At 48.5% G+C, this 19,148-nt stretch overlaps 1 protein-coding gene across 1 annotated transcript in view; it reads left to right on the forward strand.

Moving 5' to 3' along the window:
* The first annotated feature begins 5,866 nt into the window (after nucleotides 1-5,866).
* LOC139059271 (uncharacterized) overlaps nucleotides 5,867-19,148 on the forward strand; it is a 42,960-nt gene continuing 29,678 nt past the window's right edge. The window contains exon 1 of the mRNA XM_070537468.1: nucleotides 5,867-5,881. The gene's annotated coding sequence lies outside the window, so the exon portion shown is untranslated. The remainder of the gene's footprint in view (nucleotides 5,882-19,148) is intronic.

The raw sequence follows: 19,148 nt of genomic DNA on the forward strand, positions 1-19,148 counted from the left end.
TTCATACGCACCGCTTAAGTAGTGCATCTGACTGTATCGCTTCCGAGTCTACACAGTCAGCAATAGTTTCAGATTCCGTGGGGGAATCGGTAGTATCCCAGGACTTGTTGGGACTTCGAGGGGAGCGTCCTGGGCAACCCTCTCCAGCTTCGAACGACAACCACATTCAACTTTCCAACCAGGGGGAGGGAAATAGTAGTGGGACGACTGGGTCTTTAAAGTCGACCGAAACGCGTCGCAACCCCCAAAGTTCTTCTGAGGTACGCACGCGTCCTCATCGTGTCAAAAAACGGCCTCCGCGGCTTGACGATTATGTTTCCTGAATGCAGAGCGTTTTGCCGTCTTCGAAATGCCACGGCTAGGGGCCTCGCTGTGACATTTAGGAGGCAGTTCACATTTTTCGTTCACACAGGTAAAATGTGTTCCTTGTTGCGGTGCAGTGAGTTTTGTGCCGTATTCCTTGTTGGACTTTGTTTGAGTGACTGCCTGTGTTTTGGTGCCCAAGACTGGTGCGCGTGTATGTGAACTTGGGCGGGGACGGATTGAATTTGTTGTGGACTTAAGTGCGTGCTTTGTGTGCAACTGGTGCGCGTGTGTGAACATGGGGGGGGGGGAATGAACTGAAATCTCCTTTGGACTTAAGTGCGCGTCGCGTGTGCGCGCTTCACTGTATGTTACTTTGTTTCTAGGGGGGGATGATGTAGTATAGTGTCGCCCCCTGTCAGATCTATGTGCCATCGCACATGTATGTTTTGTAGTTGTTGAGCTAGATGGCGCACCCCCCTTCTGTCATGTGACGAGCATTGGACCAATTGGGAGGTGTCATCTGGCGTGGGTACCCTTTATCAGCAATAAACAGCCGCCGGTCGGCGGAGTCTTCGTTCCGGTTTTCAACGGGAGCAGTTCGCTCCGCGTCTCCTTTACTGCGCCGGCGTTAGCCGGGCGTTCGCTGGTCGGGGCCCCCCGCTTGCCTGCCGCTGCCGACACAACAACGTCGTAACCTTACTCACCCTTTAGAGCTAACGAGCCGAGGATGACAAACCGCCTTTGACACAGACAAGTCCATCTACCAAAACGTTTGCCAGTCTTTTGAGGTACTTTATCTTCCTTTATGCCACTTCTGTCTCCCACATTTATATCCCTGCAACGGCGGCCGCATTTCGATAGGGGGGAAGTGCGAAACCACCCATGTACTTAGATTTAGGTGAACGTTAAGGAACCCCAGGTGGTCAAAAATTCCGGAGTCCTTCACTACGGTGTAAACCAACCAATATTTTCCAGTGTTATAGAAATTGCGGAAGCGTAAATTCTACGGAATCACCGAGGCGGAGGCTGTATATCTGTTTCGACAATGTTGACAATAGAATAATTCCCAACGACAGCCACGCCATAGTGCGACTAGCTCGCTGCATTTGGAGTCGTCGCCGGTAAATCAGTAGTAAATGCACCGAAAGTTGTACCTTGATCACGATGGTGCGCTTCGAAAAGAATATATTCAGCTGCAGTGAGAGACTGAGCGACGGGCTCCTCGCCGGACACTTCTATTCAAATTTAACACATCAAATGTTTTGAACGACTAAGCAGCTAATTGTGGGATCAGCTAAATGTAAACATGCAAAAGTGACACGGACATTGCAACAATTTTCACACCTCGCGTGCCTGTTTGTGCTGTGCGCATCGTTTTTGCAGTAACTCTAGTGTGCGTAGCGCTATTTCCCCACGTTTGCACACCTATTGCTCACGTGCTCACGTGCTATGGCTCCGTCCGCAAATATTCATTTACAAGAAGTCCCATATCTCCATGGAATCATATCGCTAATGTTTACGCACAATCGAAGGTAAGTCACAAAGGATGGATGACTTGTAACATGCAGCCATGGACGATGCACGGAGGTCTTCGCTGATGCCTGTCTCGCGTACAGTTATAAATCGTTCCGTCGACGCGTAGTAATATAAAATTTCTGCGAGCAGTGTTCAAAGTCGCTCCTTGTGAGTAGGCAAGCCGGACTTCCCTTGCACTAAGACTTAAGGAAACCGAAATACCCTTAGCTGTGGCCTGGAATGGTGCGCGTTTAAGACTCGGCTTGTGACCAGAACGGAAACAAAGTGGAGCTGCGCGCGTGTACGCCTGCAGTCAAACAAAGAAGTTAACCAAAGAGCGCGTCGAGGGGGCATCACAGGCCAGCGAGGTCCCCGAGGAACTCCAGCGTGCGGTGCATGCAGTCGCTGATCTTGCGATAGGGCCTCAAGAGCTAGTTGCGACTTGGCGTGTGTACCGCGTTCACCCGGATGATGACCACCGTCACAGCGCTGCTCAGCGCCAGGCAGAAAAGGTCAGCTACCAGTACGTCTGCAGAAGTGTACCAGACGTGCACAGAATGCTCTAAGTATCTAAAATGGGACACTAAACAATATATGCAAACATGTACTTAATGTTCTAATTCCAAACAACTATCCCACTAAAATACGAAATGTTAAGAAAGGTATTTCGTTACTTTCAAGATGCTTTCAGAACACCAGACATTGCACAAACGAAACAAATTTCCGCATCGTTGAAGTACTTTATCTTTTTAAACTAAGCAATAGGCTATAACATAGGCGCTGACTAAGGGGAGGGGGGGGGGTGCTCCGGGGCTCGAGCCGGCTCCGAAGGTTTTGTGCGGGGGGAGGGGGGAGGCTCAGTCCCCTTCGGGCTGAGCCCCCTCCCCCCTCCCCACAGATATATATTTTTTGCTACAGCACCTACCCCACAAGAGTGAATTGACAAAGTCAGTGCAAAGGTTTAAAGGTGCGTTTTGTTTAGTCCCAGTCGCCATGCCTTTCTCTATGAGCAGAAGGTAAACATGATCGTTTACTTGGGATCTGCAAAATATATACCAGTCATGGAAGTGTGGCGGAAGACCAAACGCATCCACTATCCTATTATGATAACATGGGACAAACCGGCAGTTAAAAAAAAGAAAAACACCGGCGGAGGACTCAATCTTTGAGTGCTAGCCTACGCACGGATGTTTTACGGCCTCAAACCTTAAAGCTAGCGTACGGGACGTGGCCGCCCAGGTACCTATTTCCAAGTCATCAGTTTGGAGGATTCTAAATGATGGCCATTCACCCGTATTACCTTAACCAGCACCAATGCTCAGAAGATAGGGACCCATATAATTGTCTAGATTTCTCGAATTGGGGTCCTCAGGAAAGCCGATGAGTCTACGGACTTTTTGAGCAATATTATGTGCGCAGGTGAAGCCAACTTTTGCAGAAATGCCTACGTAAATTTGCATAATGCACACTATTGGAGGGAGTCCAGTACACACTGGGTAAAGCGCACTCGGCACCAGTACCAGTGGTCGTTCAATGTGGGGTGCCGAATTGAAACACACCAAACGCCTGCTCACGCAGACGTCCTCTAGGAGGACGTGGATGACGGTAAGCCTCTCCTCGCATCTACCACAGGTTGGAGGGTCGTTTCCGGCGAGTAGAAAATTATGGGTGCCAAATGTGTGTCCTATTCTGAGACGACAGAATAGGACATCTATTCGGCGTGATTTTGTTACAGAAGGCCAGAATCCTAGCTGTGGCTTTATCACGTGGAGCTTATTACTTGTTTCCGCGTCCCACAGGTGTTGCCAGTGGTTCCGCAGTTTCCTCCGTAAGAAGGGCTTCATGTCTGTGACAGGGACTGCAGCGGTGGGATTGACAGAATGCGATGCAACTGACATGGCCATCTGGTCCGCCAGAACATTACCTTCGATGCCCCTATGACCTGGCACCCAGCATATAATGACATGCTGATTACCTATATACGCTTTACACAAAACGGAATGGAGTTCATTAATTACCGGATTTTTGTGGTTTACGAATGACATGAAGGCCTTTACAACACTGAGGGAGTCCGTATATATAACTGATTTCTGGAGTTTTGATTTCCTGATATGCTTCACAGCCGACAATAGTGCGTAGGGCTCAGCCGTAAAGATGCTTGTTTCGGGATGTAGTACATCGGATTCCGAGGAGGATGGGCCGACGGCTGCACAGGACACCCCCTCGCGTGATTTCGATGCGTCTGTGTAGAACTCGGTGCAGGCGTACTTGTACTGGAGTTCCAGGAAATGCATTTGGATTTGAATCTCTGGATCGTGCTTTGTAACTTGAGTGAAAGATATATCGCATTGTGTCAGCTGCCACTCCCAAGGAGGTGGCAGCTTGGCTGGATGAATTAGGCGAAGCTCGAAGAGTGGGACATGCATTTCTTCACTAAGCTCCCTCAGACGCAGCGAGAAAGGCTGTCTTACGGAGGGACGATTGCGAAAGAGTGTAGCATATGTCATATCATTAACGGTATTAAGACACGGTTGTTGAGGATTAGAGGCAAGTTTCACAAAATATGTTTGGCTGATCTATGTTCTCTGTAGATGGAGTGACCACTCATTTGATTCTACATACAAACTTTGAATGGGACTTGTTCTGAAAGCGCCAGTGGCCAGTCGGATTCCTAGATGGTGGACCGGATCTAGCATCTTTAGCGCGCTCGGGGTGGCTGAATGATAGATCACAGCACTGTAGTCCAGCCGGTGATCGAACGAGGCTCTTGTAAAGATTCATTAAGCATTTCCTGTCGCTGCCCCATGCTTTGTGGGATAAAACTTTCAGTAAGTTCATTGTTTTCAAGCATTTGGCCTTGAGATTCTTTATGTATGGAATAAATGTTAGTTTAGAGCCAAGTATGATGCCTAAGAACTTGTGCTCTTTGTTCACAGGTATTCGCTGACCATACATTTCGATACTGGGACCTGCAATGAGCTCTTTGTTTCTAGTGAAAAGCACGCAAGAACTCATGCTGGGGTTCACTTTAAGTCCGTTTTCGTCTGCCCATTTGGACACTTTGTTCAAGCTCTGTTGTACTTGCCTCTCGCATACTGTAAGGTTGCAGGATTTGAAACCTATTTGTATGTCATCTACGTAGACAGAATAAAATATAGCTGGTGGTAATGAAGCGCGGAGTGTGTTCATCTTAACTATAAAGAGGGTGCAGCTGAGCACACCTCCTTGGGGTACACCAGTTTCCTGTATAAATGGACGTGAAAGTACACTCCCCACTTTCACGCGGAATGTACGGTTGGACAAATAGCTTTCTATTAGGGCGAGCATATTGCCACGGATGCCCATTCAGGACAAGTCTCTCAAGATTCCAGAGCGCCACGTTGTGTCGTACGCCTTCTCCATATCGAGGAATACGGATAGGAAATATTGTTTATGTAGAAAGGCGTCGCAAATGTTTCCCTGAATGCGCACAAGGTGATCGGTTGTGGACCGCCCTTCTCTGAAGCCACACTGAAAGGGATCAAGCATTTGGTTTAATTCCAGGAAATGTATGAGTCGCCGATTAATCATTCTCTCAAACAGCTTACAAATGCAACTTCTGAGGGCTATCGGGCGGTAACTTGACACCAACGAAGGATCGTTACCTTGCTTCAGAATGGGAATCACAATCACTTCTCTCCATGCAAGTGGAAGATATCCAGCAGCCCAAATGGTGTTGAAAAGTGCAGTAATGTAAAAGTGCAGAATGCAAGCCCTTTTCATGGAGTGGAGCCTCCATATCTCGGAGTGAAAGATATGCGTACTTGGAAGTGGCATATTAATTTCACGTTGTGTAGTACTTTGTATGAGAACGGATCAAGCGTTCGAGAGTGGGGACTGGGAAATGTGAGAAGTACTTTCACGTATATAATTCTAACGTTATTTTTTCGTCTGGTAAGTGTGACGTATTTTCCTTATTTTTCTCTAGGAAACTCTGGAACGACACTGGTTAAATTGAAGTACAGTGTGCGAATGACCTGCTACGCTCGGAACCGTTATCACCACTCGGTGAAGAAATTAGGTGAGACGCTTGTGTGGTTGTCATTGTGGAAAAGTCATAAATAATTCGAAGTCGCTTTTGTTTCCACACATTAAAAAACAATAAAAGCAAACAAATGTAAATATCCACTACTGTACGGTACGTCTCGCGCATTGCAGGTAAGAATGAATGATTTTTACAGGTTAGAATGGATGGAGGTTTCCGTTTGAGGTCTAGAGTAGATATAGGAACATCTAACAAAAAGACACGTACGTGAAACACTGTGGACAGCCGATATGTAACTTGTTCCTAAATTTTTCTGTTGTCGCATTTTCGTAGATTACGCGTAATACTTTGGAACCGCAGTCTCGACGTTATGTATAACTATACATGTGTCTCGTGGCAGTTTACGTGCTATTTTGTTTGTGAGGTCGCGGGATCGAATCCCGGCCATGGCGGCCGCATTTCGTTCAAATTTCTTTCTGGGCGAGTTGGTTGCATACTTGACATAAAAATTGTAACAGCGCGAACACATGCGACCACAAAGTAACAAGGACGAGACGCAAGCGCTTTTCGCATTTGGATGATGGCGAAATGCGAAAACACCCGTGCACCTAGATTTAGGTGCACGTTGAAGAACCCCAGGTGGTCTAAATTTCCGGAGTCCTCCACTACGGCATGTCTCATAATCAGAAAGTGGTTTTGGCACGTAAAATCCCATAATTTATTTTTAATGTTTTGTGCAACCATGTATTGTATTCATTTCTTGCGTTACCTGGATGTATACTTTTTTTGCAATGATATTCTCAGCCAAGTCAGTAGATCAATCCTTCCTGCAGTCGTCATTTTTCCTTGGGCGTCTCTAAAGCGTGAATCACGTCGCAGAAGTCGAACACACTAATTTTCCCTTCAATTGCACAAAATATGTTTATTGCATGCATGTGCAACGACAAAATAATCCTTTTGTCTGTGACTGTGTCACGATCGGGATCTCCTGCACACGAATGTGAAAAATGTCACTAAACCGTCTGCACGGTTTACAGAGTTATTCATTACTATATTATTTGTTTGTTCGTTTGTTTCATTTTGTATGAGCACTGTAACTATCCAAGCTTCACTCTCGATGGTGACAGAGAAATGCCAGATGCTATACCGTTGAGAGACAAGAACCTGTGAACGGCTGAAAGAGAGCCTCCCGGGCAATATGGGAAACTCTCACAGCAGACCAGCGCTGTCCTTTTGCTGTATCGTAGTATTTCAGTGAACAAAGAATACTTGCAATTGTGAACACTGCTGCACGAAAAAATTAATGCATTTTACGATTGCAAAATCACTTGCCGATGGTCGCTAGACGTGGGGCCAGTGTCAATCCCTGACACTGGCCCCCATCAGGCACCGAGGTCGGGCCAACCGTTTTGCAGTCGGCCAGAGACGTCGGGCCGATGTTGTAACGGGGACTTTCTCCTGCTTGAGTATATATGCAAGTGGCGCTGTCGTGCCGGCTGGTTTGTTGTGCAAGCTGCTACTTCTGCACGTTACAATGCGTTTGTTTGATTGCGTGTTTTTGTGTTTGCTTTATCCAAATGTGCCGCATTTAGCGGGCCCAAAAGTGTCAGAAGATAGCTTGTGCCGTGCTGCAAACTGGCCGTATGGGTGGCGCGCCAAGCAAGTGTGGACCAGCGATTTTCATGCCGTGGTGTGCGTTCCCTTGGTGTCTGCAACTGGAAAGTTTGGTGGATGTCGCAAAGAAATAATGTGTGTTATTAGCGTGCCTCAGGTCGTCCACTAGGCAGTGGCATGTATGCTGGGAGTGACATTTTCGATGCAGCAACAGCAACATGGAGAGCGCTTTCCGACCACGTCGTACCATTCGAAAGGTAAGTAATTGTGCTTGCTTACACACGTATTGTGCGTGCTTCTCCTGTGTGCATAGAGTGCGTGAGCGTAGGTAGTAGAACTCTCACGACAACAGTGGAACCTGTGCTGATGGTTGCTGAGAACTGGTTGCCAGAATTTTGTTCCGCAAGTTTTTATTGCCTCAAAGTAACATTGAAAATCTTCAGAAGCATTTTCTTCCGATGAGGAATGTTACGTTTGGAAATAATCGTGTTCTTCACCTGCGACTGTGTGTGATGCCCCGCTTTTATGCTGAAGTTGTATAATAACGACTCGTCGGTCTCTTCACCTATTCTTACTGCAGCGAGGTTTCCTCGCTTATAGATGCTTCGAAGTTTGACGTACAAATTCCTCGATCTCTGCTTAGGCGTTTTTTTTTGTTTACGAGCTGTTTTAGAGGGAAAAAATACGAGAAATCAAAGCTTGCTACTAGTACAGCATACCTTTTAAGACAAGATGTGTTGACATAACTTGTGCGTAATTAAACATGACATGAGAAAGTTGCTGAAATACAGTCGTGAAAAAGAATTGTTATGTAGGCAAACATTTCTTTGTAATGTGCTGCTGCTGCGTGTCAAAAATTTTACTGTGATGAAAATGTCCATCTGTTGCCACCCTTCACTAGTACAAACATTGTTTTAGTGACTATATTAGATGCCGCTTGCATGTGTTCATAATGTGACTGCTTTAATGTGCCACTGCTATGAATTAACACGGAATTTACTTTGTAGTGGCGAGGCCTTCGCCCACAACAGTGCCCACATAACGGAGCAACAGAAATGCAGGGCACTTTTAGGTGGCTGCCGTAGAGCAATCTGTAATCTGGATGGTTGGGTCAGATAAGTGTGAAGTATACGTGTTCCACGAAGTAGGACCTCGGTATCACTCGACACAGCTTACTAAATAGGTTAAATATTTATGGAACTTGCTGATTATTTCTGTTGTAAACACAACACACTCTGCGCTCCGTCTGTTTCTTTTGGCGATCGCACGCACTTACAAAGCCTGGAATGGTGCCCCGGCTTGCTGCCTTCGGTGACTATCTCCGTGGGTGACAGATAACTCTAGTAAAATTCATAAGAAGGAGAAAAATAGACTGCTTCTGATGCGGCTGTAGCTTAGGTCTCGCGTCCCCGCTTCGCTTCGAGCAAGCGTCATGTTTGCTGTGACGACACCAGACACCGTCCGCTTTGGACCAGGCAATGAGAGACGAGCAGGTGTGCGAACGGGAAAGTTGCGACCACTCGTCCCTCTCCACTAGAGAGCCATCCTCACGCGAGTGGAAGAGGCGGGTGCGGCGGGTGGATTGATCATGTTTGGGCCTAAACAGTCATTCAATATTTAAAGAGTACATATATTTATAAATGAGGAAATAAGGGAAGAATGAAATGGGTAATTCGTTTGACAATGAAATCGGTTTGAATCAATAATGAATTTCTTTATGGCGATGCATACATTCCTATGTGATTGCCTATGCACAGACGCTCCGAAAGACAGCAATACCTAAATGCTCAATGGCAGACCGAACGGTCGCACTGTAATTTCCAATGTTTCTCAGGGAGTGAAAACGCCGGCAGTTGTGTAAGTAATGTGCATTCATTTCTAATACCTTGCAATAATGACACAAAGTCGAAATTGCCATACGAGATTGGTGCATGTATAAGTTTAGGAGCGGGACTATACATCGCAGTCGCGTTAATGTTACTTCTGTTAGTCTGCTTTTGCAAAATTTCCCGCTCCAAGAGAATTGTTTGTGGTGTAGGTCCATGGATGATGTTAAATCTGATTTCTATGTCACAAGGGTGTATCTTCTGAACCTGACAGACTGGATAAAACCCGTAGTGGAAGGACGGTAAACACATGGCCACTAATAAAAGGCTCGGCCAAGCCGTCATGTTTATAATCTGTTTGCTACCATACTACAGTCACCAGTGCACTGAGCGATCACGTACGTAGATGAGCCAGGGCTGGGAGGCTAGGGCAGTTACCCTGTGCCGATGGTTCAATGTAGCCCTGGTTGGTGGCCGCCATTACGGAGGGTCACAACGACACTGACGTGGGTTGTGGTCAGTCAAGCATAAGTGCTGCGCGTGATTTAGTTACCTAGTCGCAGTGTAACGAAATTGGGCGGGGTGATTATCTATGGACTTGCTAACCGGTCAAGTCTTGAGGATGTTTGCTCGTCACCCTAGGATACCGGTCATGCTAAAACTGTCATCAGGGCGGGTTCTCACAATATTGGGCGCACTGCCATGCGCTATACGTGAATATGTGCTTAGTCATAGACACCTAGTAAGAGTCAGTTGGGACTCAACCGGTCTTGTTTGGTAATGGGTGCAACACGTGAACCACACATTGCCATTTATTTTGAGTGGGCACATTTAGCGTTTCTAACGAGATTATGGAGCATGTAAAAGTGATTCAGACGAAAAGCTTTTCAGACTTCGCAAGATAAACTTGCTTTGCTGTATTATTTGGTACGCCAATACTTTTAGTGCCAACGGACGAGCACAGAAGCAAGACGCTGACAACACGTTTTACTAACTTCAACGATTTATTCCAGCAAATAACTGTCCTCATAAACCATGCAACGTAGCGCCACACGCCACAGGTAGCACCATATGTGAAACTGACTTTTCTAAAAACGCGGCTCACTAATCTGTCATTGGTGGAAGTTCGGGGTCTCCTGTAATCCTGGAATTGCGCTGCCGGACACTCCCGGCCATCGGGACCACCGAAACTACCCCGAGCTCCAGTTCAGCGAGGTTATCGGCCACCCTGCTGTTCGAAAGCTCTCTGCCGAACAGCGTCTGCGGCAGCGCTATCAGCAACCTGGTGAGACATTTACCAGCGATTCCGAAGTGGTCATCGACCTCTGCAATTGCGTTGATGCGTCAATGACCGAGAAAATAAAATCAAGCATATATTGAAGGGTATCGACGAGGACGCCTTTGAGATGCTGATTTCGAAGAGCCCCTCTAAGCTGTGCCAAAGCTATGGAGAGCTCCGTCGACAACGCCTCGTCACCGCGTGTCGTAGGGTCGGACTAGGGGACGAACTTGACTCCGGCGGGTTGGATATGAGGGAGAGCTGGCGAGCAACTTCTTCCCGCATGAAAGCCTTGATCTGCGAGAGCAGGGTGAGAGCTTTAAAAGGTGGGATTAAGCCGGACAAGGATTCCTGATGTGGAACAGGGCGGCGGGTGACGAGGCGTTGTGGACGGAGCTCGTCATAGCTTTGGCACAGCTCAATAACTTGGGAAATCGTAGAGGGGCTCTTCGAAATAAGCATCTGAAAGGCGTCCTCATCGATACCCGTATATATATATATGCTTGATTTAATTTTCTCGGTCATTGACGCATCAGCGCATTTACAGAGGTCGATGACCTCTTCGAGCTCGCTGGTAAAGGTCTCACCAGGTTGCTGATAGCGCGATCGCAGAAGCTGTTCGGCATAAAGCTTTCGAACAGCAAGGCGGCCGAAGAGCACGCTGAACTTTACAAGCACAGTCCAGCTTGGGATCTCGCTTTCGAAGCTCCGAAACCACAAGTGGGCAATTCCGGTGAGGCAAAAAGGGACGGTGGTTAATTTCATGGTGTCATCTTATTTGTTGTTCACATTGACACGTTCATGAGATGACAGCCAGCCATCAACATCGTGGTCGTCAGTGCCGCTGGAGATGGAAGGGTCACGCTGACGGAGTGTGCCGGTGCATACGGAGGACTGGGGAGCAGATGGTGGGGAGCTCGCGGTAGTTTCGGTGGTCACGATGGCGAGGAGAGTCCGGCAGCGCAATTCCAGAATTGCAGGAGACCCCGCACCTCCATCAATGACGACAAAGTCCGACACGGCTGTGAACCAGATTGAACTATCTTTTCAGAAAAGTCAATTTCACATATGGTGCTACGTGTGGCGCTACGTTGCATGGTTTATAAGGGTAGTTGTTTGCTGGAATAAATTCTTGAAGTTAGTACAACGTGTTGTCAATGTCTTGCGTCTGTGCTCGTCCGCTGTCACGAAAAGTGTTATCCCGTTTGGAGTACCAAATAATACAGCAAAGCAATCTATATTGCGAAGTGTGAAAAGCTTTTCGTCTGAATAACTTTCACATGCTGCACAATCTTGTTAGAAACGCTAAATGTGCCTACTCAAAATAAATGTCAACGTATGACTCTCGCATTGCGCACATTACCACGGAAGACCGTTTGAGACCGATTACACTGTGGTAGCAACTGACTCTGTCTAGGTGTCTATGCCTAAGCACATTTTCACGTAAACAGAGGGGTGCCAAATGCGCCAAATATTGAGAACCCACCCAGATACCAGTTTTAGCATGACGGGTATCCTAGGGTGACGAGCAAACATCCTCAAGTCTTGAGCTCAGTTAGCAAGGCCATAGATATTTCACCCCGCCCAATTTCGTCACACTGCGGCTAGGTAACTAACTCGTACGCAGCACTTATGCTTGACTGACCACAACCCACGTCAGTGTCGTTGTGCACCCTCCGTAATGGCGGTGTTACGTTTTGGCCGAGCAGGGCTCCGAGCCGAGACAGGAACACTACGCCGAACGAAGAACGACGTTACTTTATTCCGGCATAGCTCCTGCCGGTTGATACAACAAGCCACTACGGCGTGGCTGCGCTGGCCTTTTAACCAGCCTCGCCTTCACAAAGGGAGAGGGAAACACAACCCTCCTCACGAGCAGAACCATGCGCGACGGTACCTTATCTCACAGAAAGGCTCGCCGAGCTTCGGCACTTGGTGTAGGCAGACGCATGCGCGTGAGCGCAACAGCTCCTCCCCACGGGAGAAGATTGGGGGGGGGGGGGAGAGTGGTTCCCAGAAGGTCCACACTGCAACACAAATGCACTTCCGAACGTTTGTCGAAGTTTGACAGAAGAACACATTCGGTTTTCCCTTGAAGCAGTTGAAGCGGGCGAAGTGCCGGAAGGTGAGTCGAGGGTACGGAGCGACTCCGGCGTACTGGGCGCTGCTGATGCGCAATCCGGCGCCAGGACCTATGGTGACCCCAGACGTCACAAGACTGCCAGTAGAGGCTTCCTTGGCCAAATCGGGCGCATTGTTGAGAGATGAGCCCGTGGTTCTGGAGTATTGAGCTACTGATGGGTGGACAGATCGGGCACCGGGTTTTCAGGTGACCGCAGACGTCAGAGGGTTGCTCGAGGAGGCGTCCATGGCCAAGATCCTGGGCATAGGCAAGAAGGCAAGCCCCCACAAGCACAACAACAACCGCCGGATGCGGCCCGGCCCGACCCCGATACGCAGAGGGTTTTGGAATCTTTTTAAAAGAAACAGAACTGACGACCAGTGAGGACCCTCGACAGACCCAGGCCGGATAATGAATTCGGAATGAATGCTTTGCTGCATTACTGCCGAGTGACGCCGAGTGAGAGAAGGCCCTGCTCAGGCCATCTGCATTTGCATGCAGAGATCCTTTCTTGTGTAACCGTGAACGCGTATGGTTGCAAACTTAGGCTCCAACGTAGTAATCTACCGTTTTTGTTCGACATTTGTTGAAGCCATGTGAGCGGCCTATGATCTGTAATAAAAATGAATTCTGAACCTGACAAGTAACATGAGAGCTTCTCTAGAGCCCACACTAGGCACGCGCATTCTTTTTCTATGGTACTGTAGGCTTGTTCGCGAGCGCTCAACTTTCGGCTCACGTACAAAATCGGATGTTCGTGTCCGTGCTCGTTTTCCTGGCTTAGTACTACACCCACCCCTTTTTCGCTGGCGTCACATTGCACAAGAAAGGGCCCCGAGTAGTCCGGGCTTGCGAGGATTGGCTTTTCTGCAAGTGCAGCTTTCAAAGAAGCAAATGCAGTCTGTTTGGCTTCGTCCCATTCTACCCGAGTAGGGGCGTCTTTCTTTAGTGCGTCTGTAAGTGAGCTAGCAACCTCCGAGAAGCCCTTGATGTAGTGTTGGTAATAACCTACCATTCCTAGAAATGTGCGGATTTCAGTTTTCAGAACAGAACTGTGGGGTATCTTGATGCCACACTTGTTAAGGAACGTGGTGGTCAACTCGCTCGTAAAGACGCTGCCAAGATCCGACTGGATTTCACTCGGGAAACCAACGCGGGAAAAGATGTAGAGGAGTGCATGCACTACGTCTGTTGACGTCTGGGCACGCAATGGCACTGCCTCAGGAAATTTAGTTGCAGGGCACACCATGGTCAAGAGATATTTAAACCCCGACTTTGTCACTAGCAAGGGCCCGACGATGTCTACCACGACTCGGCGGAACGGCTCCGTAATAATCGGTACGGTGGCCATGGGCGCCTTACGTTTCTCGTTCGGTCTACCTGTGCGCTGACAAACGCCACAACTACGAACAAACTGTTCCACATCTTTAAAGCAGCCGGGCCAGTAATAATGGCATAGCAACCTTGCTTTTGTTTTGTTAATGCCGAGATGACCGGACCAGCCTGCCCGATGGGAAAGCTCCAGAATGTTCTCGCGGTACTTAAGAGGAACCACAAGTTGGTCAACGCTTGTACCTTTCTTTCCGTGAAACAAACGGTACATTATGCCACTCCTTTCATAGAATGAGCCGCTGCCTGTTTCTTGCTTAAAAACGCTTTCACGGCATTTTGCGAGAGTTGAATCTTTCTTTTGTTCCTCGATCAACGTGTCCTTATCAACGGAAGACAACGCCTGAAAATCGCGGCTCGTGGGGGGGATACAACGGGTTTCAAGTTCGCTTTCTTCGTCGACGGATTCCTGCGAGCCTAAACTTGGGCCGCCGTTGTTATCGGCCAGACCGTGATGCTGGTCCGCAGCGCTGCGAGTGATAGCGCGTGGGAGAAGCTGCGGTTGAGTTTCAGCTTCTTTCGCCATCGACCTAGTAACAATCATAACAGGGTTCATGTCGAGCGTGACTCCAGACTTCAGCAGCTCTTTTGCCGTTCTGTTTGATAACAAATATGGACACCTTGGCAATACATCGTCAGAGACGGCTGCTTCGGTCTCAATTTCACCGAACGAACCTTTCAAAGTTACTTTGGCTACTGGTAGGCTCAACGTACTTTTTTCCAAGGCCTGCACTAAGCACACGCTACCCCCCGTGAAATCTCCCGCCTTTACGAAGGACGAGTGCACCACGTCATACGTTGCACCTGTGTCGCGCAATACTTTACATTCCTTTCCGTTAACTTCCATGTCGTGAAGGTACGGACGCAGTAGGTCTTCGTTTGGCTCCTGAACGAACTGGACCGGGGACACTCTCGGAACCCGGCATCCCGCGGCCACGTGTCCGGATTTCTAGCAGTTAAAGCAGACAATTTGTTTCGGCGCCTCAAACGACTTGTGCCGTGAATTGAAGGATTCCTTTAGTTCATTCTCATCTTTCTTCTCTGGCTTACGAAATGATCTCGGCTGTCCTGTGGAGACACCTGCTACCCATCCGTTTTTTCCGGAATTATCAGAACGGTGTTTAGCGCAGTAGTCATCGGCATACTCCGCTGCCTTTCGTGCAGTTTTCACGTCTGACCTGTCGAGCACCCATTCCCTCAATTTGGTTGGAAGCGTGGAATAGAACTGCTCTAGGCAAAATTCCTCAAACATTTTCATCTTGTCATCAAACGCGTCGGCGCCTTTCAGCCAGTTTTCCAAAAAGCTTGCTAGCTTGTATGCAAACTCCGAGTAGCTTTCGTCTGGCTGTTTAGTTGTTTCTCTAAACTTTAACCGAAAAGCTTCAGGCGACAAGTTATACTTTGCTAACAACGCTCCTTTTACGTCCGCGTAAACCTCCGCTTCTTCGGGGCTCATCCTGGCTAAAATATTGGCGGCTTCCCCCGGTAACAAACTCAGAAGTCTCTGTGGCCAGGAGGACAGCTCAAAGCCCATTCTTGTACAAGTGCGCTCAAAGTTTGTCAAAAACAACCCCAATTCACTACCGATGGAAAAAGGCTGAAGAAAACCTCTCATGTCATAGTTTACAGGAGACAGTTGACTCTTTCTCTGGCTCGGCGTTTCTTTTGGATTTCATCCACTGCTTCAGCAATTTCATCGTCTTTGGCCTTGCAAGCTAAAATTTTGCTCACAATTTCGGGCTTCCGAATAGCTTTGCTACATTCCACACCGAGCTCTTCTGCTACGGCTAACAAATCTACTTTTAGCAAGCTATTCAGATCCATGGCTGCCCGCAACTGTAACGAAAGTCCCCTCTAGTCGCCTTTCCTATTTCCTGCTTATGCCAAGAAATTATAACGCTCGGCGTACCAGAGTACAAGACCAAAAGCCTCACCGACTGCTGCCGCAGAACCTCCGGGAATCCGCCATCTTATCGCTGCCACCAGCTGTTACGTTTTGGCCGAGCAGGGCTCCGAGCCGAGACAGGAACACTACGCCGAACGAAGAACGACGTTACTTTATTCCGGCATAGCTGCTGCCGGTTGATACAACAAGCCACTACGGCGTGGCTGCGCTGGCCTTTTAACCAGCCTCGCCTTCACAAAGGGAGAGGGAAACACAACCCTCCTCACGAGCAGAACCATGCGCGACGGTACCTTATCTCACAGAAAGGCTCGCCGAGCTTCGGCACTTGGTGTAGGCAGACGCATGCGCGTGAGCGCAACAGCGGCCACCAACCAGGGCTACGTTGAACCATCGGCACAGGGTAACTGCCCTTGCCTCCCAGCCCTGGCTCATCTACGTACGTGGTCTCTCAGTGCGCTGGTGACTGTAGTATGGTAGCAAACAGATTATAAACATGACGCCGCGTGCCAGGAGCCCATTTAGCTACCTTCCTTGATTCAGATAAATTCATTAAAATTCATTAACACCACACGCGCCCTAAAATATTAACTGCGACAGTTATTCGTACTTATAAGGGACCAATGTCAACATACAAAAGTCCAGACCAGACCTGTTCACTACCTAAACAGTTCCAATACGGACCCACCTCCAGCAGCACTGGACCAGATGACATCAGGGGCATGACACCGTGAAGCTATACTAAAGAAGATGAAGGCGAAATCCTGCTCACTCTCGATACACTCATTAAATTAAAAGCTTCCATTACAATCACGGCAATAATCAGGCTCTTTATCGTTGTGCGCCTCACTTACTGCCCCGCGATGAGTCGCATATATTAAAAACTTTGTACTCACTGGCTCCAATTGATTTGTGGAATTTACGATTAATATGGGTACCTGGGCATAAAAGCATATTCATAAATGAAGCGGCAGACAGCTTGGCCAAGCCTTCTATTAGAGGCCATGTGATTACCGTTCTTTCAACTACGGTTTTTATCACGTCTGTCAGGTTCAGAAGAAACACCCTTGTAACATAAAAATCAGATTTAACATCATCCACGGAGCTATACCACATACAATTCCCTTGAAGCAGACAAGCATAAGTAACATTAACGCGACTGCGATGTCGAGTCCCACTCCTAAACTTATGAATACACCAATCTGATATGGCAGTTTCGACTTTGTGCCATTTCTGCAAGGCATTAGAAATGGATGTACATTACTTCCGCACTGCCGGCGTTTTCCCTCCCTGAGAAACATTGGAAATTACAGTGCGACAGTTCGGCCTGCCATTGAGCACTTAGGTACCTCTGTCTTTCGGACCGTCTACGCATAGACACTCACATAGGAATGTATGCATCGCCATAGAGAAATTCATTATTGATTCAAATTGATTTCGTTGTCAAACGAATTACCCATTTCATTCTTCCCTTATTGACTCATTTATAAATATATGTACACTTTTAATATTGAGGGACTGTTTAGGGCACATGATCAATCCACCCGCCGCTCCCGCTTCTTCCACCCGCGTGAGGATGGCTCTCTAGTGGAGAGGGACGAGAGAGAGAGATTCTTGGTTTGGGAAGGAAAAATGGGGTAAAGTACAGAGCAGTAAGTGTCTATGAGGACACCTCAACCGCGCTGCACAAGAGGGAGAGGGAATTGAAAGAAGGGTGAAAAAAAAATGGCTGTGGCTTAGCGAAGGTTAAGCCCAGGATGCGAAGCATACTAGCCTTTATTTTAGTTGTTGAACCACTGTTTAGCCTGGTGAACTGCTGTTGCTTGGCTATATTTGGTTCGGCTAGACGAAAAAACAACTCATGCGTTACTCTGCTTCGCCTTCAAGAGTGGAACGCGACAGCGTTCCCGTCGACCCGCCAAGGGGTGTAAGACAATGGGCTACGGCGCAGCGACTACGCGCCCCGCATTGGACGCGGTGAGCGTCGAGCAACGCAGCGTTCGGCGCGGCAACGAAATGTGCGCCTGAGCAAGCGACGCACGCCTGAGCCTTAGAAACAGCTCGTTTCTAAGGCAACACCGCATTCACTAGAGGCGCTTTTGTACCGCTTTGAAGCATCGTACTCGTGGCTCAGTGGTAGCGTCTCCGTCTCACCCTCCGGAGACCCTGGTTCGATTCCCACCCAGCCCATCTTGCAAGAGTTGAGCCAAAGCCACTAGAAAATCAGTCTCTGTAGCACGCCGCAACCTTCGCTTCTCATTCCAACGAGCAGCTCTGTCTCCAGGAGGCATCTCACCTCGTGAGTGTCTATCAGAGGCAAGCGCAGCTGCTTATATACCGCCGCGACGCCGCGAGCGACGGCGCGAGTTGGAACCCCGTTTCTCCTCTGTCGTGACGTCACGGTGTCACGTGGTATTCAAGGCGACGCCGCCGCGCCTGTGGAGCTGGGTTGAGCTCTCGTAATTGGCCTCGAGCTCCACCACTGGAAAAGCTGGCGCCACCGTCGGCGTGACGTGCTAGGAGGGATCACGTGGACATAGCGGCCGCGTCGGCTGCTTCGAGCGCGGCGAAGCGAGCTGAAAACGAGAGTTTAAATTCCCTCGTACGCTGCGGTCCTCATTTAGTGGCGAGATTTTCCCGCTTCGAGTGTCTCCTTTACAACGCTTGAAAGCACTACAATAGGTAGTGGCTGCCTTTGAAGGCGCACAACATGGTAGGCTACTGCTCGGTGCCGCAATGCCGGACGCACGCAACGGAGCACAGTGTCAGCCTTATTCACACGTAGCCGCAGGACAAGAAGCTGTGGGAAGCTTGGCTCGCGAAACACAAAACCGGCAAACAGTCATCGGCTACAACTCGGGTATGCAGCAAGCACAGACGCGAGGAAGATTTCTACTACGGCGCCCGGTCTGCGATGTTCTGAAAACGCGCACTGAGACGCTCGCCCGAGTCCGCTGCCCGACTAATGTCATGACGGTTTGGTCTATGAACTTGTCGATGCTATAGATACTGGCAAGTTCAGTGGAGTGGAAAGGCAGCGATAAGAAGCACATTTAAAAAAAGCATATGGCATATGGTCATGTTTGTGTTATGAATTAATGCACTGGATTACAAAAAAGGAGCAGTGGGGAATCGCACGCTGAGAACACCGATAAACATACAGTGCGACG

This window comes from Dermacentor albipictus, chromosome 4 (genome assembly GCF_038994185.2).
Source record: "Dermacentor albipictus isolate Rhodes 1998 colony chromosome 4, USDA_Dalb.pri_finalv2, whole genome shotgun sequence".
Lineage (NCBI taxonomy): Eukaryota > Metazoa > Arthropoda > Arachnida > Ixodida > Ixodidae > Dermacentor > Dermacentor albipictus.